Consider the following 23,658-nt stretch of genomic DNA (forward strand, 5'->3'; position numbering starts at 1 on the left):
CCAGGGTCTTGCGCTCCATCTCGACCCCAACAAAGTACAAGTCCAAGCATGTGAATACAGGAGTTGAAGTCGAACATGCGTGAACATCGTCTGATTACCAGTCAATGATGAAAACTGTTAACAGACGCGAGAGGTACCACCAATAATGACAATGGTCCCCAAGGTACTATAGGTACAATCCGTGGTGTGTGAATCAATGAGTTGGTGTCGAACACCCACGGAATCATTCGATCGAAGGCCAATGATGTAAGCCTTGCGTCGAACACGAAGAACCTGCCATTAGGGCATGCAGGCTCTAAGGCACCTGAAGGGAGTCTCTAAGTCACCTTCCCGGATAATGAGCTGAAGTCGACAGGAAGGGACCTTGATCGAAGGTGGGCCATAATGTTTCCCACATCATCGACGCGAGACAGAGGAAAAATAATTTGTGAGAGATAGCGAACGAGGTTGCATTGTGGCAGAGGACAACTTCTCTTGAACATATAACGGCACTGTAACGGGTTTGGCAGTACTTGACATCAAATGAGCAGAGGATAAGGTGATGATGGCAATGAGCAGATGAGAGGTCAAATAGGATATCCCAAACCCATGGAGGCTAGTGAAAACAAAATGAGATGACCCCACCCAGACACGAAGCAGAAGAGTGCCATGTTCAAGAGTGACATACTGCCGACACGACTATGATTACAGTTCCATTTTCCCCACCATTTCTGGCAGGTACCCCGGTTATTTTTGGACGACAAGCTTGACGGGGATAGCATATGCTCGAAAAATATCCGATGTCATCAAGTGTTTAACGAGCCTGACAAAGGAAAAACTCGGCGTCTTTTCTTGTTTAGAGAGCCTGAAAAGACAGCAGAAAAGAAGACTCCAGGGGGGTCCTTTTTCGTACAGTTGTGTCTCTCGAGCCCGAAAAAGTATAAAACAATGCTCGAAAGAACCGCCCGACCATCACGATCGAGGAGTACTTTTCGTAAATAGTGACTTCGACCCGAAAAAGTAAAAAAGCGGTCAGAAGTACGTCGTTTTAGAGCCAATAACGAGTGCGAAACGACAAAAACCCGGCAATCTTTTTAGTTTAAACGGTCGAAAAAAGAGCTTTAAAGGTGACCGCCTCTCATTTCTTTAACGAGTCGAGAGGGGGACTCGGCAATCTTTTCATCTTTAAACGGTCAGAAAAGAGCTGAAAGCAGACCTCCATTTTTATTCTCTTTAACGAGTCAAAAAGGGAAAAATACTCGGCAATCTTTTCATATTTTACGAGTCAGAAAAGAGCTTAAAGGCGACTCGTCCTAGAGGAACGAGTGGTATAAAGGGTAGCAACTGGTTCCGGTAATGGTGGAACTGCTCAAAACATGTAATGGTCAAGAGGCTGGCTAATCAAAACCACTCATCGCTGCGGTTCCTCAGGAAAGGATAAACAACCAAGTGAGAGCATATGATCGGCCAAAGAGATGGTAGCAATGGAATGAAACAACCAAGGCTCATCTAGCAGAATTCAGCGAATAAAAATGGCAATCACGAGATGTAAATCGGGTATGGGTTCATTTTTACACAAGCTTGAACCGTGGAGAACTTTGCTTGGATTTGGTTTCATGTTTACACAAGCTTGAAACGAAAAACTATGCTTGTTATAAGTTCGCATGCCCCCAGCATAATAACGCAAATCGAGGTACATGCCCCCCAAGCTTCATTGCATTCAACAAAGTGGATGGAATGAAGGTTCACTTTCGAGATCTTGGAAAGACTCGACTGGGATTTTACGAGATCTTAATCAAAGACTCGATCTGAAAAGGGAGGTGTTTCATTTTTTAATGAGGTTGACACAGTAAAAGAACTATCCTCATAACCCTTGTTTCATTTTTTAACGAGCTTGACACAAGAGCAGGAACTATGCTCCACCAAGCCTAGTTTCATTTTTTAAGGAGCTTGACACCGGAAAGGAACTATGCTCCGACCAAACCCAGTTTCATTTTTTAAGGAGCTTGACATAGGAAAAGAACTATGCTCCATCCAGACTTCATCATAATGAACGGGAAGTGGAGGCCCCCAAGAAAGTGGCTCCGGAGGGAAGGCCGACATCTTGGAAATCAGGACCTAATGCCCCCAGGACACTATGCACGATGGTGTCATCACTGGGTACGGGCACGGGGTAGGTGGCCACATAGTTGATTTGCGGCGAGGCAGATGCAACTTGTGGATGAAAGCCAGGAGGGAAGGACGAGTGCGCCGAAGGGGCTTGTGGACGAACGAACGATAATTGATCGAACGTCACGATTCTTCCATCGTGTGGAAAACAAACCACACGGAAAAGTGAAGAAACAAGGGCTCCCATGGCATACACATAATCACGACCAAGGAGAAGACTGAAGTCTAAAGAACCTTGGGTAACCGAGACGTCTATATAGACGGTCTTGCCTCCCAAAGTAATAGGAAACTTCGGGAGGATCCCTAATGGCTGACTCGTTCCTCCATCAAACGCGGTGAGATGCGGTGCGACAGGTACAAGCGATGGGGAACCCAAAGCTCGCCAAGTAGTAACGGGCATGAGACTAACCGATGCTCCTTCGTCTAACACAGTGCCGGGCAGCGCCTTATTGCAAGCATAGGCGGTGACCCAGAAAGGCACATGGGATGGAAGGGGAGGGGTAGTCAAACGACTCCAATCAAAGGAAATGACCGAGCTACTTGGTGGGGGAACCATATGGTTGCCCCCCTGCTCGGAAAGAACCGACTCTGAATCCTCGGGAGAGGTTGGGGTGGAAACACCATTATCAGGCTCCGGAGGATTTGCCGAGACGAGAAGAACATGAGAATTTTGCTCTTCCGAAATAGAGTGCTCGAGAGGGGGGGAACTCGAATCAACACTCTTTCCGACCAACGGCGGGTCTGGAACAGGCTGGGGACAGCCAGGTTCGGGAAGAGGAGCCTGGACAAGAGAGGAATCTGAAGCAATCTCTTTGTCAACAAGGGTGCGATCTACAATTGTAGAAAGACGTTGATAACCGGCGGGAAATGGATTCGGGGGAGCAGCAAGACTTTCCAACACAGCAGAGGCTTTATCCATGAGTGGACAAAGGTGAAGGGGATGTTTGCCTTCACAAAGTCGACAGGGGATTCGAAACTTCCCTTTCTCCTTACCATTCCCAACTGATGAGGTAGCATCGCCATGATCATCAGTGGACGATGAAGGGCGGGCCGGATCGTGAGACCATACTTCTAGTACCTTGGGAATGCCAGGACAATCACGAAGCAGATGGTCCTCCTTGCATAATCGACAAGGAAACTTGACCTTCCGCGGAGGAGCAGAAGGTGACCCGACTTCAGGTATAGTGGAGTGGATAGCTGGACTTGAGGGGGGGACTATGTGTGTAGGCTCTCCCTTAGGGGACTTCTTCTTCTTGGTCTTCCTCTTCTTCTTCTTAGCCACCTGGTTATGCGAATCGAGACTTTCACCAGGCGAAGTACAAGAGGAAGACGTAGAGGTAGGCGTCGAAGGGGAGAGATCCACCTTAGGATCAACATGATGTTGTTCAGGTGGAGGGACTGATGGACTAACAGCCGATACGGTAGAGACCAAAGAGGTTGAAAACAACCACACAGGCAACCCGACAGTTAACCCTGGTAGGGACAACGTCGCCATATACGAGGCACCAACATTCCCAAGAGGAGGGAATTGTCCTGGGTTCCCATCAGAGGGGGAACCTGGGTTAGTGAATCCTGGAAAAGTTGCCATAGCAAACGAAAACGAAACCTACTCAAGCTAACGCACACAAGATCTAACCAGGTGATGTTATCGTGGCCAAATTAATTTTAAGACGCAAGGACCAAACTTGACCTTTTCATATTTCAGGAGTCGAGAAAAGGACAAAGATGACTCCAGTCTCCTTCGAATGTTTAATGAGCACGAAGTGACAAGACGCTCACAGGCACCTTTTCGTTTAGGGAGTCCGAAAAGGATCAAAAGCGACTGCTCTGGAACTCTAGGTAGAGGGTGTGCCAAACTCTTCGCAAAACCACAGAATACTTTTTAGGGTACGGGTGGTCAATCTTCGTGAATGCTGTGTTCACTGCATTGCGAATCGTAGGGCGGCCGACTCGGCTTCCTAAGGATAAAGGATAAGAGCCTAGTGGGGTCTCCCTATATACGCGACGGTACGTGGGAGCGCAGTCCATGTTAGACCACTATCGAGTCACAGAAGGAGGAATCACCCAACCTAATGTGAAACAACAGTGACTATGTTTTAAGACGCCGGAACACGTCTCTAACCTAGACCTCTAAATATTTTCGTTTAGTTCCAATGCATTTTTAGATTCATTTGGTTCATTTTATAGTTGATCTTGAGATTAAGTTTCAATTTCAAGCTCTATCGTATGTTCGCTCACAATTACTTAGATGCAATCTATATGCAAAAGAATTTTGTTTCGTTTGATGAATTCTAGCTACGAGAGAGCAAAGAATTTTTTAAACAAAACGAATACAAACAAACAAGCAGCTAAATGCAACTAAAGCGAGGAAAGGAAACTTTTCTTTTGAAAATGCAAATCAATGAAATGTTCTTTTCCTTTTCGAATTTTAAAGCAAGCTACTAATTCGTTTTCTTTTTTAGTGACATAAAACACCTAAAGGAATTTGGAGGAACCTGAACACCAAGTAAACTACTTAATGAGAGCACACAAAGTTCCCGAAAACACTCAACCAAAGTCTCGAAATCAAAAGGAAACAAGGCAATGCACAAGCTATGTGATCTAAGCTCTGCAAAACAAGCAAGGATCGCAAGCAAGGAGGAAGCGAAAAAGACCACTTGGAAGCACAATCCAATACACTCTGACAATCACTGAAAAAATGCGAAAACGAGTCTAGAACGAGCTGGTCAATCAAGAAAACAGGGATCCTCACGGGAGGCTTGACACACACACGGCCACTAGATGTCCTAGGGTTCAGAGTGCGCAATCAATAGAGAAAAGCAAACATCCGACGGACCAGAGTCGCAACCAGTCAATTAGAGACCCAAACACAATCCAGCAATCGCAAAAGTAAGGATGAACACACGAACCAAGCAGCTAGAAGGGAAGTTGTTTGCAAACTTAAAACCAAGCAAAACGAAACCCTATGGAGTTGAGCTCCGTAATCAAACAGTTCAAAGTTCAGAGAGTGAAAAAACAAGTCATCAGACAAGTGGGGAGAAGAAGGGAAAGTCACAGCAAGAGGTTTAGGAGGTCAATTTGGACAAAAATGAGTTTTTCAGGCTCAGCGCGGGTAGCCTTCAGCAACTTGGCGCTGACAGGGGGAGGCCTTCAGCAACTTGGCGCTGACAGGGGGAGGCCTTCAGCAACTTTGCGACGTCAGCGCGGAAAGTCAGGGAAAAGGCGCGCTGCCCTAGAAGAAACGAGGTCAGCGCGGATATAAGGCACACAGACGCGACGACCAAAATCACAAAGAAGAGTGGGCGCAATGTCAGCGCGGAAGAACACGAATAAAGCGCGCTGCCCTTGAAAACGAGGTCAGCGCGGCTGTTAGACGTACAGGCGCGATGAAGAGAAAACCAAAGAACAGAGTCGCGATGTCAGCGCGACTGTTCCGAAATAAAACGCGCTGGGAGTAAAAAACAAGGAAAGCCAAAATAAAAACTTCCCAAACCAAAGGCAGGAGCTTTTTAATAATAAAGACGCTTTCCAGAAACACCCAGAAAGTTCATAAGCAATAAAGACAATCCCAAAAACCCAAAAAGAGATCAATCAAAGCCAAACACAAAAGTGGACTCAAGAGACAAAAAGGCTGATCCCCAGCGGAGTCGCCAAATTGTTGGAGAGGTAAATCCCCTCTACGGATAGAGGCGATCCCTACTAGCCCAATAGGGGTCTAGCAACAATCACACAATGCTGCCACGCATGTTCCTAGTTACACTTAAACAAGAAGTAAAGAGCACCTACTTGGATTCCTGCGCTGTCGTTGGACGAAGAGATGTCTCCTTCGCTCCTTTGCTTCGGCTGGTCACAGTCCTCCGCGATCCCCGCGAACGGACACCTGCACACACGAAGAGAAGGCAAACGCAAGCGTGAAATCTAGTAAAAGTAACTATATGTCAGTCAGAAAAGACATAATTCACATTTATCCATTGCATAAACAAACGAGAATGGAACAATAATAGCAGTCATCTATTATTAATCAGAATAGAGAAGAGTACAACCAAATGTTCTGACGTCGATAAACTTCTCAGGAGGGATCAATCAGCATGTATCTCAAGCATTCACCTTTGAGGATGGTTCTCCCAAGACAAACAACTCTCTCTCTCTCACACAAATGTCACAAACAAACTTCCCCAAGCAATGAATCACTTCCACTCCTAACACACCAAACCTATAGCAGCAATCTGAGCACTACAAGCCCTGTACAATCCAAGCTAAGTCTAGCTAGTTCCCACTAGTTTCTAACTAGCTGCTCATGGTAATGGTGGAAGTTTATATAGGAGAAGGAGTCTCCTAAAAAGGTGGAAGGATGAGCTTATCTTCAAGGGGAGTTGTTGCAAAGGGTCGAACAGACATGCCATAGAAGGGAGTCGATATTCACAAAGCTAACAACCAAGCCTGGAGAGATCTGGAAGGCTGGTTGTTTGAACAAATTCGCCCAAACTGGATCAGCGCGGATTGTATGGAGACTGCCGCGCTGTCAGCACATAACAATAACTGAACAAGTCATGTCAGCGCGGAAGAACACGGGAAAGCCGCACTGTGCGTCATCGCGGAAAAGTGATGTTCTTCCGCGATGGCAGCGCACGAGATACACTGTGAGGCGCTGGTCATCGCGGTTATTTTAGGAACAGACGCGCTGATGCACAAAACTTTGGAAAAATGGGTTTTAAGCCAGTTCAGGGATCAAACACTTAGTGATTGTGACTTCTGGACACAGCAGGGTGACTGACAGGAAGGCAGTGATAAATTACTGTGTAACAGTCACCCATCCCAATACTACTCTAGCCCAAACGCGCTTAACTGCGGAGTTCTGATGGATCCGGTGCATTAATGCTGGTATGATCGCACCCGCAAAGATGTCGCCCCCTCCCTCTCTTCAAGGGAGACCGCCAAGCCACGCGCAAGGCATATCGCCCACCCATGGCCCTCCGTCTGACGCCATTCGCCAAAATGTGGGAGCTCGCCCTCTTCCCCGACTTGGCGGCGCTCCCCGCCCAGCGGGGAGCCAGCAAACCAGGGGAAGAACGAAGGGGGGCAGGGAAGGAAAGGAGAGAGAGAGGGGAGAAAAAGGTGTAAGTTCCGCTACCACCGACGGCGCTGCGTGGAGCTCGTGCTGCCTTTCTGTGCGCGATCCGCGGTTCTTCCCAAATTCGAATTACCACAAAAAGCAGATACGATTTAATAAACCTCTTACCTACTCTCCCCCGCGTCATCTTCGCTACAGTAACGCGAACGGTCCTAGATTCATCACCCATTGCCGCCATGCACTGCGATCCCGCTCGTGACTTCCGACTAAGGTGATGAACCGTGCCCTGTTCTCGAGTTTCCCTCAGAGCAGTCCTATGTTTCCCTCAGTGGTGCTCCCCCTCCCCCCTTAATGCTCGGGCGACCTCCTCATTTGCGGGATTCCATTGCGCATCAATATATAGGTAGCCCCGCGTCGCAAAACGAGACGAACATGCGACGCGACCCAATAAAACCGTCAAGCGTGCCTAACCGCAGAGTTCCGCACTGACGCCGGCGCGATCGCACCCGCAAGGATCACTTCCATTGGCTCCGCCGCACCACACAAAAAGGGGGGAGGGTTCAACACTAGGACTTCCCGGGAGGTCACCCATCCCTGTACTACTCTAGCCCAAGCACGCTTAACTGCGGAGTTCTGATGGGATCCGGTGCATTAACGCTGGTATGATCGCACCCACAAAGATCTCGCCCCCTCCCCCTCTTCAAGGGAGACCGCCGAGCCACGCGCACGGCATGGCACCCACCCATTATCACGTCCCCAATTATGTTTTCCTTAAATTGGTCGGGTTTGGCACCGCCTATGTAACCAACTTTTCCCATTGTTAGATTTACTTTACGAACTACGCCTTCAATAATTCATAATAAACATAAATTACATTATTAATGTGCGGAATCCATTAATAATACATAGAACAGCAATATAACATCAACAATATGCAAGAGAACATCTTCTTTTATTATATATGATAAAATGTTACAATGACCGGGAGCAAAGCTCCACCGGCATTCATAAACGAGGTTGGGCGCCCGCCCGTGCAAGAGCGCATGGCAGTCACACCACAACACTTCACCAAAATACAATACAACAACACACGATCATATGCCCAAACGGGCAGGCGCACCCGTGCATACCCACGCCCCTCTACAACCAAGACCATGTACCAAGTTTGGCGGGCGGGCGCCTCACTATGCCCTCCACCTGCGCCCCAACCGCGTTGCACGACGTGCCTTGCCTTGCCCGACTCGGCGGGCGCATCCACACTTCTTTGCTGCGGCTCTAAGTGCACCTTCTCACTACCTCTTATGCGAGGAGATGATGCGAAGTGTGATTGCTCCAAATGCCATCATCGCCCAAGAGTTTATACGCTCCCACAATGGCGACTTCCCTCTCGGCCGACTCTCCAAATGTTATAATGTGCGCCCCAACCATTGTGTCTCCAAACGCTTTGCACCGTCAGCTTGCCCATCGTTTGATACACTTCTTGGTCGGCTTGTGTGGCGAGCTGCCCAACTCGCCCTATAAATATGTGAGCGCCCACTTTCCCGTGCACGTTATTACAACCGCACCTCACCATTGGACGCTCGCACTTCTTTCCTTAATCAGTTTTCCAAGTGCGGAGTGCGCGCGCCCGGTTATGCAACCGCAGGGCGTTACATCCTCCCCCACTGGAAATCATTGTCGCCCTTGACAATCCCGACTGCCTCAGTATCTTCCGTTCATACTTAGCAATCTTCTTCTTCCATCTCCAAAGTGAGTCCTCTGATTCCCAGCTTTCCTCCTCCGATGCGTTCTTCCATCTGACAAGATACTCCCGTTTCATGTGGCAACCAATCCCTGTAGTTCTGTAGCTCAAGATCTTATCCAACTCCAGTCCTAGCTTGTCCACAATCCCGGCTGGTCCTCTCGGCGGTTCAGCTCTCTCTGGATGGTCTGAATCAAGTCTACATCTCTTCAACTGACTCACATGAAAAATTGGATGCTTCATGTGCATATGGTGTGGAAGCTCTAGCTCGTAAGCAACTTCCCCCACTCTCTTCTTCACTCGGAACGGTCCCTCATACTTCCGTGTCAGTTTGCTCATAGTCCCCTTGGCTGGCTGAAACTGCTCCCTGATAATCCTGAGAAACACCATATCTCCCACACTGAAGTGTGCCTCCCGTCTCCCATGATCAACATACTTTTTCATCCTCCTTGCAACATCGTGCAAGCGCAACTGTGCTAACTCCAAGGTCTCCTCCCAAGCCTTCATGAACTTCTTCGCATGAGGACTCCTCAAAAAACCTCCTGTCACTACGTATGTATGCGGTGCAACCGGCATCTGTCCATTCACCAACTCAAATGGACTATACCCCGTCGCAGAAATCTTTTGAATATTGTAGCTAAACTGAGCAATATCCAAGAGTTCAGGCCAATTATTCTGATCAGCCGTCACATAATGTCGCAAGTAGTCCTCTAGCAACGTGTTGATCCTATCGGTCTGTCCATCTGTCTACGGATGGTAACTCGAACTCATCAACAACTCTGTCCCGACTAACTTGAACAATGTGGTCCAAAATCTTCCTGTAAAACGTGGATCTCTATCCGACACAATGCTCAATGGCATCCCCCAATACTTCAATATGTTCTTAAAGAACAACTCCGCAGTCCGCTCGGCTCCACAAGGCATCTTTGTAGGAACAAAGACAACATACTTGGAAAAACAATCAACCACGACCATTATCCCATTATACTCTTGAAACCATGGCAACTGAGTGATGAAGTCCATCGAGACACTCATCCATGGCCTCTCTGGAATCGGTAAACGTTGCAACAGTCCTCCTTGCCTCTGAGTATCCGATTTGTCCTACTGACAAATGATGCACGTATGTACATCCTCCCACATCTTCTCCCAAAAGAATCCTCTCTCCAACAATGCCAAAGAATGACGCATCCCTGGGTGGCCAGCCCATGGCGAGTCGTGGCACTCCTTCAAAAGGTGCCTCCTAAGTCCAGATGACTTTGGAACATAGAGTCGGTTTCGAAAGAACAAGAACCCGTCTCGTAGAAAGAACTTTCGTGTCTTCCCCTCCTTTATCTGCTTCACTATATTCTGCACCAAAGTATCGGTTTCAACACTTTCCTTGATCTTATTATGCATCTCTTCTGACATCTGAACTCGACTCCTACTCCTAGTTACTCAATCTTCTCCCTCCAATGCTACAAGTTGTCCCTTCCTGCTAAGGGCATCTGCTACCGCATTGTGTCTTCCCGGTCTATACTCGATAGTCATGTCGAATTCTGCCAAGAAGTCCTGCCAACGAGCTTGCTTCCCAGAAAGCTTCGGTTGTGATGCAAAATAACTTGCTGCTACGTTATCAGTCTTGACAACAAACGGCTTCCCAATCAAGTAATGCCTCCACACATGAAGACAGTGGATGATGGCAATCATCTCCTTCTCATGGACCGGATACCTCCATTCTCTATCCTGCAACTTCCAACTCTCGTACGGCACCGGATGCCCATCCTGCATAAGAACCCCTCCTATGGAAAAATCCGAAGCATCAGTGTGTACCTCAAACAGTCTCTCAAAGTCAGGCAACTTCAGTGTCTAATCATCCTCTTCTTCAAGTCATCAAATTCCTCTTGACATTTGCTCGTCCAACTCCACCTCTTGTCTTTCTTCAATAAGTCTATCACTGCCTATGTCACCTTGGAGTACCCCTCTACAAACATCCGTTGGTAGTTGGTCATGCCCAAGAACACCCTCATCGCATGGACATTCTTCGGTTCTACCTAGTCCTCAATCGCCTTCACTCTGCTCGGCTCCATCAGTATGTACCCTTGACCAACAATATGTCCAAGGAACAGAATCTCGGTCTGAGTGAACACACACTTAGACTTCTTCAAGAACAACTGATTTACTCTCAGTGCCTCGAACACCATCGCCAAGTGCTTCTTATGATCCTCCATGTTGTCACTGAACACCATTATATCGTCCAGGTACACTACTAAGAACGAATCCAAGTATGGTCGTAGGACATCATTCATTAAAGTGCAAAACGTAGCAGGAGCATTACACAACCTGAATGGCATAACAAGGAACTCAAAGCTACCATACCTTGTTACTATCGCGGTCTTCTTCTCGTCTCCTTCAGCTATCCGCACCTGATAATACCCATGCCTCAAGTCCAGTTTGGAAAACACTTGGGCTTTCGCAATCTTGTCAAAGCAATCAGCAGCCAATGGCAAAGGATACCTGTTCCTTACCGTCTGCTTGTTCAATGCACGGTAATCACAGCACATCCGTAGCTCATTCGAATCCTTCTTCCGCTGGAATAATACCAGAGCTCCATAAGGGGACCTTGAAGGTCTGATGAAACCTACATCAGTTAACTCATTTAACTGTCGTTTCAACTCCTCCAACTCAGGTCTTGACAACCGATAAGGTGCTTTAGCCCGGGGTTGCTTTCCTGGCTCAAGCTCAATGCTATGGTCCACTGCACGCCTTGGTGGAAGTTTCTTTGGTAGCTCATCAGGCATCAAATCTGCATATTTGGTCAGCACCTCGGAAATCTCGGCTGGAACATGCATCCCCACTCCATCACCTTCGACTCCCTTGAACATCACCGCATATGTATCCATATTTGATTCCTTCATAGCCTTCTCCAAACTCAGTGCCGAAACATGCTACACCCTGACTTCCCCCCGTTGCCTATGAGTGGGCAAAGTCCAAGTTTGTGACTGTCCAACCAGCACCACCTCATCATAGAAGGGGACAACAATAGCCTTGTTGCCCTTCAAGAAATTCTATCCGACTATCATATCAAAGTCGTTCATCTCCATCACTGTGAAGTCCAACTGACCCTTCCAGTCTTTTATCTGCACATGTACTTCGTGTACCAAACCCGCCACCTTAGCTCTAGAGTTCACTGTCTTGACTTCCACATTCGATGGGAAGATCATCAGTCCAACCTCTTTTTCCAACCGTGTCATCATGAAGTTATGAGTGGCTCCCATGTCCACCAGAGCTTGAATGGCCTTGCCATGAACCATCAAGTCCACGAAAACCAGATTGTTCATCCATGATTTCTCCATAACTTTTCCCTGCATACATGTCTGTTCTCTGCGTTCATCATCAAGCAACGGCTTCACTCCCTGTGAACCTGCTCTGATACCAACTGTAAAGGTTGGTATTAGCTTTTCGTCAAGCTTCTTCAACCCTGAATCGGCTCTGATACCGCCTGTCACGCCCCCAATTCTTTTTTCCTTAAATTGGCCGGGTGCGGCACCGCCTAAGTAACCAACTTTTCCCATTGTTAGATTTACTTTACGAACTACGCCTTCAACAATTCATAATAAGCATGAATTACATTATTAATGTGCGGAATCCATTAATAATACATAGAACAGCAATATAACATCAACAATATGCAATAGAATGTCTTCTTTTATTATATATGAGAAAATGTTACAATGACCGGGAGTAAAGCTCCACCGGCGTTCATAAACGAAGTTGGGTGCCCGCCCGTGCAAGAGCGCACGGTGGTCACACCACAACACTTCACCAAAATACAATACAACAACGCACGATCTTATTCCCAAACGGGCGGGCGCACCAATGCACACACGCGCCCCTCTACAACTGAGACCGTGTACCAAGTTTGGCGGGCGGGCGCCTCACTATGCCCTCCACCCGCGCCCCAACTGCGTTGCACGGCGTGCCTTGCCTTTCCCGACTCGGTGGGCGCATCCACACTTCTTTGTTGCGGCTCTAAGTGCACCTTCGCACTACCTCTTATGCGAGGAGATGATGCGAAGTGCGATTGCTCCAAATGCCATCATCACCCAAGAGTTTATACGCTCGCACGGTGGCGACTTCCCTCTCGGCCGAATCTCGAAATGTTATAATGTGCGCCCCAACCATTGTGTCTCCAAACGCTTGCACCACTGGCTTGCCCATCGTTTGATACACTTCTTGGTCGGCTTGTGTGGTGAGCTGCCTAACTCGGCCTATAAATATGTGAGCGCCCACTTGCCCGCACGCGTTATTACAACCGTGCCTCACCGTCGGACACTCGCACTTCTTGCCTTAGTCATTTTTTCCAAGTGCGGAGCGCGGGCGCCTGGTTATGCAACCGCAAGGCGTTACACCCATGGCCCTCCATCCAACGTTGTTCGCCGTGGCTCGGGAGCTTGCCCTCTTCCCCGACTTGGCGGCGCGCCCCACCCCATGGGGAGCCAGCGAACCAGGGGAAGAATGAAGGGGGGAGGGGAAGGAAAGGAGAGAGAGGGGAGAAAAAGGCGTAAGTTCCGCGACCACACACGGCGCTGTGTGGAGCTCGCGCTGCCTTACCGTGCACGATCCATGGTTCTTCCCAGATTCGAATTCCCACAAAACGCAGATACGATTTAATAAACCTATTACCTACTCTCCCCTGCGTCATCTTCACTACAGTGACGCGAACGGTCCTAGATTCATCACCCACTGCCGCAATGCACTGCGATCCCGCTTGTAACTTCCGACTAGGGTGATGAATCCGTGCCCTGTTCTCGAGTTTCCCTCGGAGCAGTCCTATGTTTCCCTCAGTGGTGCTCCCCCTTCCCCCTTAATGCTTGCGCAACCTCCTCATTCGCGGGATTGCATTGTGCATCAATATATAGGCAGCCCTGCATCGCAAAACAAGACGAACACGCGACGCAACTCAATAAAACCGTCAAGCGCACCTAACCGCGAAGTTTCGCACTGACGCTGGCGCGATCGCACCCGCGACAATCACTTCCACAGGCTCCGCCACGCTGCACAAAAAGGGGGGAGGGTGCAACACTGGAACTTCCCAGGAGGTCAACCATCCCAATACTACTCTAGCCCAAGCGCGCTTAACTGCAGAGTTCTGATAGGATCCGGTGCATTGACGTTGGTATCATCGCACCCGCACAGATCTCGCCCCCTCCCTCTCTTCAAGGGAGACTGCTGAGCCACGCGCAGGGCATGGCGCCCACCCATGGCCCTCCGTCCGACGTCGTTCGCTGCGGCGCGGGAGCTCACTATTCCCCGACTTGGCGGTGCACCCCGCCCCGCGGGGAGCCAGCGAACTAGGGGAAGAATGAAGGGGGGAAGGGAAGGAAAGGAGAGAGAGAGGGGAGAAAAAGGCGTAAGTTCCACGACCACCGAGGGCGCTGCGCGAAGCTCGCGCTACCTTTTCGTGCGCGATCCGCGGTTCTTCCCAAATTCGAATTCCCACAAAAATCAGATATGATTTAATAAACCTCTTACCTACTCTCCCCCGCATCATCTTCACTACAGTGACACGAACGGTCCTAGATTCATCACCCACTGCCGTAATGCACTGCGATCCCGCTCATGACTTCCGACTAGGGTGATGAATCTGTGCCATGTTCCGGAGTTTCCCTCGGAGCAGTTCTCTGTTTCCCTCAGTGGTGCTCCCCCTCCCCCCTTAATGCTCGGGCGACCTCCTCATTCACGGGATTCCATTGCGCATCAATATATAGGCATCCCCGCGTTGAAAAATGAGACGAACACGTGACGCGACCCAATAAAACCATCAAGCGCGCTTAACCACGGAGTTCCGCACTGACGCCGGCCTGATCGCACCCGCGAGGATCACATCCACTAGATCCACCGCGCCACACAAAAAGGGGCGAGGGTGCAACACTAAGACTTCCCGGGAGGTCACCCATCCCAGTACTACTCTAGCCCAAGCACGCTTAACTGCGGAGTTCTGATGGGATCTGGTGCATTAACGTTGGTATGATCACACCCGCAAAGATCTCGCCCCCTCCCCCTCTTCAAGGGAGACCGCCAAGCCACGCGCAGGGCATGGCGCCCACCCATGGCCCTCCGTCCGACGCCGTTCTCCGCGGCGCAAGAGCTCGCCCTCTTCCCCGACTTGGCGGTGCGCCCCGCCCAGCAGGGAGCCAGTGAACCAGGGGAAGAACGAAGGGGGGAAGGGAAGGAGAGGAGAGAGAGGGGAGAAAAAGGCATAAGTTCCGCAACCACCGAGGGCGCTGCGCGGAGCTAACGCTACCTTTCTGTACGCGATCCGTGGTTCTTCCCAAATTCGAATTCCCACAAAACGCAGATACGATTTAATAAACCTCTTACCTACTCTCCCTCGCGTCATCTTCGCTATAGTGATTCATCACCCACTGCTGCAATGCACTGCGATCCCGCTCGTGACTTCCGACTAGGGTGACGAATCCGTGCCCTGTTACCGAGTTTCCCTCGGAGCAGTCCCCTGTTTCCCTCAGTGGTGCTCCCCCTCCCCCCTTAATGCTCGGGCGACCTCCTCATTCGCGGGATTCCATTGCGCATCAATACATAAGCAGCCCCGCGTCACAAAACGAGATGAACACGCGACGCGACCCAATAAAACTGTCAAGCGCGCCTAACCGCGGAGTTCTGCACTAATGCCGGCGCGATCGCACCCTCGAGGATCACTTCCATTGGCTCATTCGTGCCGCACAAAAAGGGGGGAGGGTGCAACACTGCGACTTCCTGGGAGGTCAACCATTCCAGTACTACTCTAGCCCAAGCGCGCTTAACTGCGGAGTTTTGATGGTATCCGGTGCATTAACGTTGGTATGATCGCACCCGCAAAGATCTCGCCCCCTCCCCCTCTTCAAGGGAGACCGCCGAGCCACGCACAGGGCATGGTGCCCACGCATGGCCCTCTGTCCGACGCCGTTCACGGCAGCGCGGGAGCTCGCGCTCTTCCCCGAGTTGGTGGCGCACCCCGCCCTGCTGGGAGCCAGCGACCAGGGGAAGAACAAAGGGGGGAAGGGAAGGGAAGGAGAAAGGGAGGGGAGAAAAAGGCATAAGTTCCGCGACCACCGACGGCGCTGCGTGGAGCTCGCGCTGCCTTTCCATGCGCGATCCGCGGTTATTCCCAAATTTGAATTCCCACAAAAAGCAGATACGATTTAATAAACCTCTTACCTACTCTCCCCCACGTCATCTTCGCTACAGTGACGCGAACTATCACGCCCCTACACCTGCGGTAGTCTTCCAACCGCTTATAGCGAGGTGCGGCACCACCAAACGCGTTCTTTTCACCAATACTAACATTCGTGGACTACGCCTACTTTCACATTAACATACTTAGCTTGTGTTTCGCAACTAAGTAAAAGCAATTATCCTTTATACTTAATGAAGCCCATACTGATTCATTATCATCATGCAATTAAACCGAGATCATCAATTGCAACAAGTATAAAGGGGAGGGGAAACTCCCCGTAAGGTGAGTCTACCTGACAATATTATTAAGAATATCAGATTTACAACACAAGTGTGTCTTGGCCAAACCAAGTCTCACACTTAACCAAATATCACAATAGATAGGAAACCTGCCTTTTATAATACATGTACACCTCTTGCATAAAGGATAATGCTCACCCGAGCCACTAATTCACTTTACTAAGTCCTGCACAAAACCATATTTCAAAATTCACCCAACACATGGCACGCTTTGCCAACCACCAACCAAGATACAAGTCTGCGCAATCTCCAAGTCTAATGCACATGAGATATGTGCATTTCCTTCACCAAACTGCGCACTCTTCTTGTCTTCCTTGCGTAGATGTATGAGCGAATGTCTCTTGTTGAAATGAGCCTCCATGCTCACTTAATTATACCCAACTCTGCGTGAGTTTTAAGGGGGTGTGCAGCCCCATGGCCGACCCCACAAGTCTTCAACGCACGCCCACTTGTCTTCATTCCCAAGTCGGCTTGCTTCCTTTCTTTACATCGCATATATACGTGCGTTTAGCTCAACACTTAGTCGCATAAGTGTTTTTCTAACATCGCACTTTATGTCGCATTTCCTCCGCACAAGTGTCGCACCCGTCACACATTTTGTCCGCGCGCCCGTGCGCCCACCCGCACGCCCGCTCTCGTGCACGAATCGTCGGTGCCCATCGCACTTTGCTCACAAAGGGCTTACATCCTCCTCCACCTGAAATCATTGTCGTCCTCGACAGCATACCATCTCGGTAGCCATCCACCAAGATCATCAATATCCATGATGTCAATTCCTCCACATAAGGCAAACATCCCTGCAACATATGTAGAACCTCATCTCCATCATGCTTCGACTTAGTGACCAACTGCCACCAAGCTCACCATACCAAGGTATGCTCTCCATCAGATGTCATCTCGATCCATGATTACTAACCTCTTGTCTTCATCATGTGTCCTCATGTGAACTGCTGCCATGATACTCCAACATAATTCCAACACATCTCTGTACACTACGCGTCCCCATGTTTGAACTAGTCAGATGGCCAGTCCAACTGCCATGCTCAAACCATGAGAGTGAACATCCTCATGCCATCATCATTCGTTTCTCAAACATCTGCCACATCCTTGACTCATCAAGAATCTATCTCCATAATCCATGTTCAGGTCCATGGAACTCCGTCCACCTCATCTGCAACATGTTGTCCATGATGTTTGGTGTCAATGTGCTACAAGAAATCAGCCACATCTATCCAACATCATCATGTGTGTCTTCTCCATGTGAAGAGATCATCTCCTCAACCCGACTCTCGATGTGCCACATCTAGGTCCATGAAGCACCTCTTCATCATATTTACAATGTGCCATCCCTCAAGACTGCCATAGAAACAAGTATGCACTTGTCTCACTTGTCCATGTGCCAAAAGTAGTTGAGTCTCGGCGCAACCCATGCCCAAGTGCAGCCACCTAGGCATCATCATCATCATCATTGTAACTCCATCACTCCAAAGTGTCTCATATCGATCCTCCACATCAAGTCACGCTTCCAAGCCATGCCCATACATGTACTTTGAAAGTATGCATCCCATACTGCATCAAAGTCACCTAACCTCAGCTCCTCAATGCATCAAATCCTCTAAGTCCACCATATATGAAGTCCCTAAAAGTCACAACAATCTCATGTCATCATGAGCTCCATAAGTCATCTACAACCAACATCTCCATGTAGTAGAAGTGCTCCATAATCAGCTCACAAATCTATCCAAGTCCATGGCCTTGTTGTACAAGAGTGCACAACCTCTCCATAAGCTCATAAGTAATAAGTCTCCATGTCACACTAGCAAATCCATCTGCACAACATCCTTGCCTTGGCACTCCTCATCAGATGTCCATTGACACCTCTACAAGTGCTCCCACACGATGTCCCTACATAAGACTGCCATGCTCCATGCCTCCAACCTGATGTCCATGACTAAGTTTCCCATGTAGTCCAACCAAGTAGACCCATCACAACAATCGGTCATCCTCATCCAAGTCTTCAATCTTCAGTTTAGTGAACTCGGTCACCCAACCATATCATCATTATCATGAGTCTCTTCATCATAGCTTCTCCACCAAAGTGTCCACCAAGACTATCTCTTGGTCTCGGCCATGAGAAGTCCACCCAAGCATCATCAAATGTGTGCCCTTCAATATGCCCATGAGTCATGCCGGGCACTTAGCCAAAGTGGCTAAAGCATGACCCATTCATCCGCAATGATCATCATGTTCCTCCCTTGTCACGGGTCCTTGTACCTTCTACCACAAGGTCACAAGCAGCCCCAACAAGTCCTGCAACAATCGACAATCCTTGCTTCTCCATACAAGGTCTCATCCTAGTCATCCATGGTAAGATCCTCACCAGCATAGGAAAACTGGCTTTGCCTCTCCCTGCATCTACCAAATGCCCAAATGAAACACAAGTATCAATACTTACTTCATCATCATGAGGCTCTTCCTCATTCATCCATGTCCGCAAACTGCACGATCCTGGTCCAACTTGATCATCCTCAAGTTCATCCTCCATCATGGTCATGTCTGCAACATCTTCAACTATCACGGCTTCCTCTTCCTTGTTGGCACAATCTGCAACTTCACCTTGCTCCATTTTCCATCCAAGTTGAAGAAGCTCATCTTCAACATTCTTTTCCAAGACTGCAAGTTCCTCTCGAATCCAGGGATTCTCTTCCTTCAACCTCTTCAACCTGTATAAGGTAAGCAAGAGCTTCCCTTCACCTTCTCCCAAACTTGCCATGCCTCATCGTTCAGCTTGGTCCAAGCACTAAGCTTCACCTCTGCTAAACCCGCTTACACTGTCACGAGCAACCTTGCTCAAACCGAGTCTTGAAACTACCTTCAAATGCTTCAACACCTGAACCTTGTTCAAGTCTCAATGTCACCTGTCATCAACTTCAAACCTTCACGAGAAAACCTTGCTCACCACCAGCTCCAACCGAGCTCTGATACCAACTGTCACGCCCCTACACCTGCGGTATTCTTCCAACCGCTTATAGCGAGGTCCGGCACCACCGAACGCGTTCTTTTCACCAATACTAACATTCGTGGACTACGCCTACTTTCACATTAACATACTTAGCTTGTGTTTCTCAACTAAGTAAAATAAATTATCCTTTATACTTAATCAAGTCCATACTCATTCATTATCATCATGCAATTAAACCGAGATCAACAATTGCAACAAGTATAAAGGGGAGGGGCAACTCCTCGTAATGTGAGTCTACCCGACAATATTATTAAGAATATCATATTTACAACACAAGTGTGTCTTGGCCGAACCAAGTCTCACACTTAACCAAATATTACAATAGATAGGCAACCTGCCTTTTATAATACATGTACACCTCTTGCATAAAGGATAGTGCTCACCCGAGCCACTAAATCACTTTACCAAGTCCTGCACAAAACTGTATTTTAGAATTCACCCAACACATGGCACGCTTTTCCAACCACCAACCAAGATACAAGTCTGCGCAATCTCCAAGTCTAATGTGCATGAGATATGCACATTTCCTTCACCAAACTGCGCACTCTTCTTATCTTCCTTGCGTAGATGTATGAGCGAATGTCTCTTGTTGAAATGAGCCTCCATGCTCACTTACTTATACCCAACTCTGCGTGAGTTTTAAGGGGGTGTGCAGCCCCATGGCCGACCCCACAAGTCTTCAACGCACGCCCACTTGTCATCATTCCCAAGTTGGCTTGCTTCCTTTCTTTACATCGTATATATACGTGCGTTTACCTCAACACTTAGTCGCATAAGTGTTTTTCTAACGTCGCACTTTATGTCGCATTTCCTCTGCACAAGTGTCGCACCCGTCGTACATTTTGTCCGCGCGCCCGCCCGTGCGCCCGCTCTCGTGCACGAATCACCGGTGCCCATTGCACTTTGCTCACGAAGGCCTTACACGAAGGGTGCTAGATTCATCACCCACTGCCGCAATGCGCTGCGATCCTGCTATTGACTTCCGACTAGGGTGACGAATTTGTGCCCTGTTCCCGAGTTTATCTCGGAGCAGTCCTCTGTTTCACTCAGTGGTGCTCCCCCTCCCCACTTAATGCTCGGGTGACCTCCTCATTCGCGGGATTCCATTGCGCATCAATATATAGGTAGCACCGCGTCGCAAAACGAGACGAACACATGACGCAACCCAATAAAATCATCAAGCGCGCCTAACCGCGGAGTTCCGCACTGATGCCGGCGCAATCGCACCCGCAAGGATCACTTCCACTGGCTCCGCCGCGCCGCACAAAAAGGTGGAGGGTGTAACACTGGGACTCCCCGGGAGGTCACCCATCCCAGTACTACTCTAGCCCAAGCACGCTTAACTGTGGAGTTCTGATGGGATCCGGTACATTAATGCTGGTATGATCGCACCTGGAAAGATCTCGCCCTCTCCCCCTCTTCAAGGGAGACCGCCGAGCCACGCGTAGGGCATGGCGCCCACCAATGGCCCTCCGTCCGTCGTCATTCACCACGGCGCGGGAGCTTGCCCTCTTCCCCGACTTGGCGGCTCACCCCGCCTTGTGGGGAGCCCGCAAACTAGGGGAATAACGAAGGGGGGAAGGGAAGGAAAGGAGAGAGAGAGAGGGGAGAAAAAGACGTAAGTTCCGCGACCACCAACGTCGCTGCATGGAGCTTGCGCTGCCTTTCCATGCGCGATCCGCGGTTATTCCCAAATGAAGCAGATACGATTTAATAAACCTCTCACCTACTCTCCCCCGCATCATCTTTGCTACAGTGACCCGAACGGTCCTAGATTCATCACCCACTGCCGCAATGCGCTGCGATCCCGCTCGTGACTTCCGACTAGGGTGATGAATCCATGCCCTGTTCCCGAGTTTCCCTCAGAGCAGTCCTCTGTTTCCCTCAGTGGTGCTCCCCCTTCCCACTTAATGCTCGGGCGACCTCCTCATTCGCGGGATTCCATTACAAATCAATATATAGGCAGCCCCACATTGCAAAACGAGACGAACACGCGACGCGACCCAATAAAACCGTCAAGCGCGCCTAACCGCGGAGTTCTGCACTGACGCTGGTGCGATTGCACCCGCGAGGATCACTTCCACTGGCTCTGCTGCGCCGCACAAAAAGGGGATAAGGTGCAACACTGGGACTTCCCGGGAGGTCACCCATCCCAGTACTACTCTAGCGCAAGTGCGCTTAACTGCAGAGTTCTAATGGGAACCGGTACATTAGCGCTGGTATGATCGCACCCGCAAAGATCTCGCCCCCTCCTCCTCTTCAAGGGAGACAACCGAGCCACGCGCAGGGCATGGCGCCCACCCATGGCCGTCCGTCCGACGCTATTCGCCGCGGCACGGGAGCTCGCCCTCTTCCCCGACTTGGCGGCGTGCCCCGCCCAGCGGGGAGCCAGCGAACCAGGGGAAGAACGAAGGGGGGAAGGGAAGGAGAGGAGAGAGAGAGGGGAGAAAAAGGCGTAAGTTCCGCGACCAACGACGGCGCTGCGTGGAGCTCACACTGCCTTTCCGTGCACGATCCGCGGTTCTTCCCAAATTCGAATTCACACAAAAAGCAGATACGATTTAATAAACCTCTTACCTACTCTCCCCCATGTCATCTTCGCTACATTGACGCGAACGGTCCTAGACTCATCACCCATTACCGTAATGCGTTGCGATCCCGCTCGTGACTTCTGACTAGGGTGATGAATCCGTGCCCTGTTCCCGAGTTTCCCTTGGAGCAGTCCTCTGTTTCCCTCAGTGGTGCTCCCCCTCCCCCCTTAATGCTCGGGTGACCTCCTCATTCGCGGGATTCCATTGAGCATCAATACATAGGCAGCCCCACATCGCAAAACGAGATGAACATGAGACGCAACCCAATAAAACTGTCAAGCGCGCCTAACCGCGGAGTTTCGCACTGACGCTGGCGCGATCGCACCCGCGAGGATCACTTCCACTGGCTCCGCCGTGCGACACAAAAAGGGGGGAGGGTGCAACACTAGGACTTCTCGGGAGGTCACCCATTCCAGTACTACTCTAGCCCAAGCGCGCTTAACTGCGAAGTTCTGATGGGATCCGGTGCATTAATTCTGGTATGATCGCACCCGCAAAGATCTCGCCCCCTCCCCCTCTTCAAGGGAGACCGCCGAACCACGCGCAGGGCATGGCGGCCACCCATGGCCCTCCGTCCAACGCCGTTCGCCGTGGCATGGGAGCTCGCCCTCTTCCCCGACTTGGCGGCACGCCCCGCCCCACGGGGAGCTAGCGAACTAGGGGAAGAACAAAGGGGGGAAGGGAAGGAAAGGAGAGAGAGAGGGGAGAAAAAGGTGTAAGTTCCGCAACCACCGACGGTGCTACGTGAAGCTCGCGCTTCCTTTCCGTGCGCGATCCGCGGTTCTTCCCAAATTCGTATTCCCACAAAAAGTATATACGATTTAATAAACCTCTTACCTACTCTCCCCCGTGTCATCTTCGCTACAGTGACACGAACGGTCCTAGATTCATCACCCACTGCCGCAATGTGATGCGATCACCCTCGTGACTTCCGACTAGGGTGATGAATCTGTGCACTGTTCCTGAGTTTCCCTCGGAGCAGTCCTTTGTTTCCCTCAGTGGTTCTCCCCCTCCCCCCTTAATGCTCGGGCTCCTCCTCATTCGCGGGATTCTATTGCGCATCAATATATAGGCAGCCCTGCGTCGCAAAATGAGACGAACACGCGACACGACCTAATAAAACTGTCAAGCGCGCCTAACCGCGGAGTTCCGCACTGACGCCGGCGTAATCGCACCTGCAAGGATCACTTCCACTGGCTCCGCCGCTCCGCACAAAAAGGGGGAGGGTGCAACATTGGGACTCCCCGGGAGGTCACCAATCCCAGTACTACTCTAGCCCAAGCGCGCTTAACTACAGAGTTCTGATGGGATCCGGTACATTAACACTGGTATGATCACTCCCGTAAAGATCTCGCCCCCTCCCCCTCTTCAAGGGAGACCGCCGAGCCATGCGCAGGGCATGGCGCCAACCCATGGCCCTCTGTCCGACGTCGTTCGCCGCAATGCGGGAGCTCGCCCTCTTCCCCGACTTGGCGGCGCGCCCCGCCCCGTAGGGAGCCAGCGAACCAGGGGAAGAACGAAGGGGGGAGGGGAAGGAAAGGAGAGAGAGGGGAGAAAAAGGCGTAAGCTCCGT

The 23,658-nt window shown here is 50.0% G+C and overlaps 8 pseudogenes; all 8 read right to left on the bottom strand.

The window, feature by feature from the left end:
- Positions 1-7,774: 7,774 nt before the first annotated feature.
- On the bottom strand, positions 7,775-7,893 carry LOC149198513 (5S ribosomal RNA; annotated as a pseudogene).
- A 6,117-nt stretch (positions 7,894-14,010) lies between these two features.
- On the bottom strand, positions 14,011-14,129 carry LOC149198514 (5S ribosomal RNA; annotated as a pseudogene).
- A 730-nt stretch (positions 14,130-14,859) lies between these two features.
- LOC149198515 (5S ribosomal RNA) lies at positions 14,860-14,978 on the bottom strand (annotated as a pseudogene).
- A 714-nt stretch (positions 14,979-15,692) lies between these two features.
- Positions 15,693-15,811, bottom strand: LOC149198516 (5S ribosomal RNA; annotated as a pseudogene).
- Positions 15,812-20,769: 4,958 nt separating this feature from the next.
- LOC149198517 (5S ribosomal RNA) lies at positions 20,770-20,888 on the bottom strand (annotated as a pseudogene).
- Positions 20,889-21,608: 720 nt separating this feature from the next.
- Positions 21,609-21,727, bottom strand: LOC149198518 (5S ribosomal RNA; annotated as a pseudogene).
- Positions 21,728-22,459: 732 nt separating this feature from the next.
- LOC149198519 (5S ribosomal RNA) lies at positions 22,460-22,578 on the bottom strand (annotated as a pseudogene).
- Positions 22,579-23,308: 730 nt separating this feature from the next.
- LOC149198520 (5S ribosomal RNA) lies at positions 23,309-23,427 on the bottom strand (annotated as a pseudogene).
- Between the last annotated feature and the right edge of the window lie 231 nt (positions 23,428-23,658).

This window comes from Pinus tabuliformis, chromosome 2_1, assembly GCF_031772625.1.
Source record: "Pinus tabuliformis cultivar Carrire ecotype Pingquan chromosome 2_1, CPIR1, whole genome shotgun sequence".
NCBI classification, from domain to species: domain Eukaryota; kingdom Viridiplantae; phylum Streptophyta; class Pinopsida; order Pinales; family Pinaceae; genus Pinus; species Pinus tabuliformis.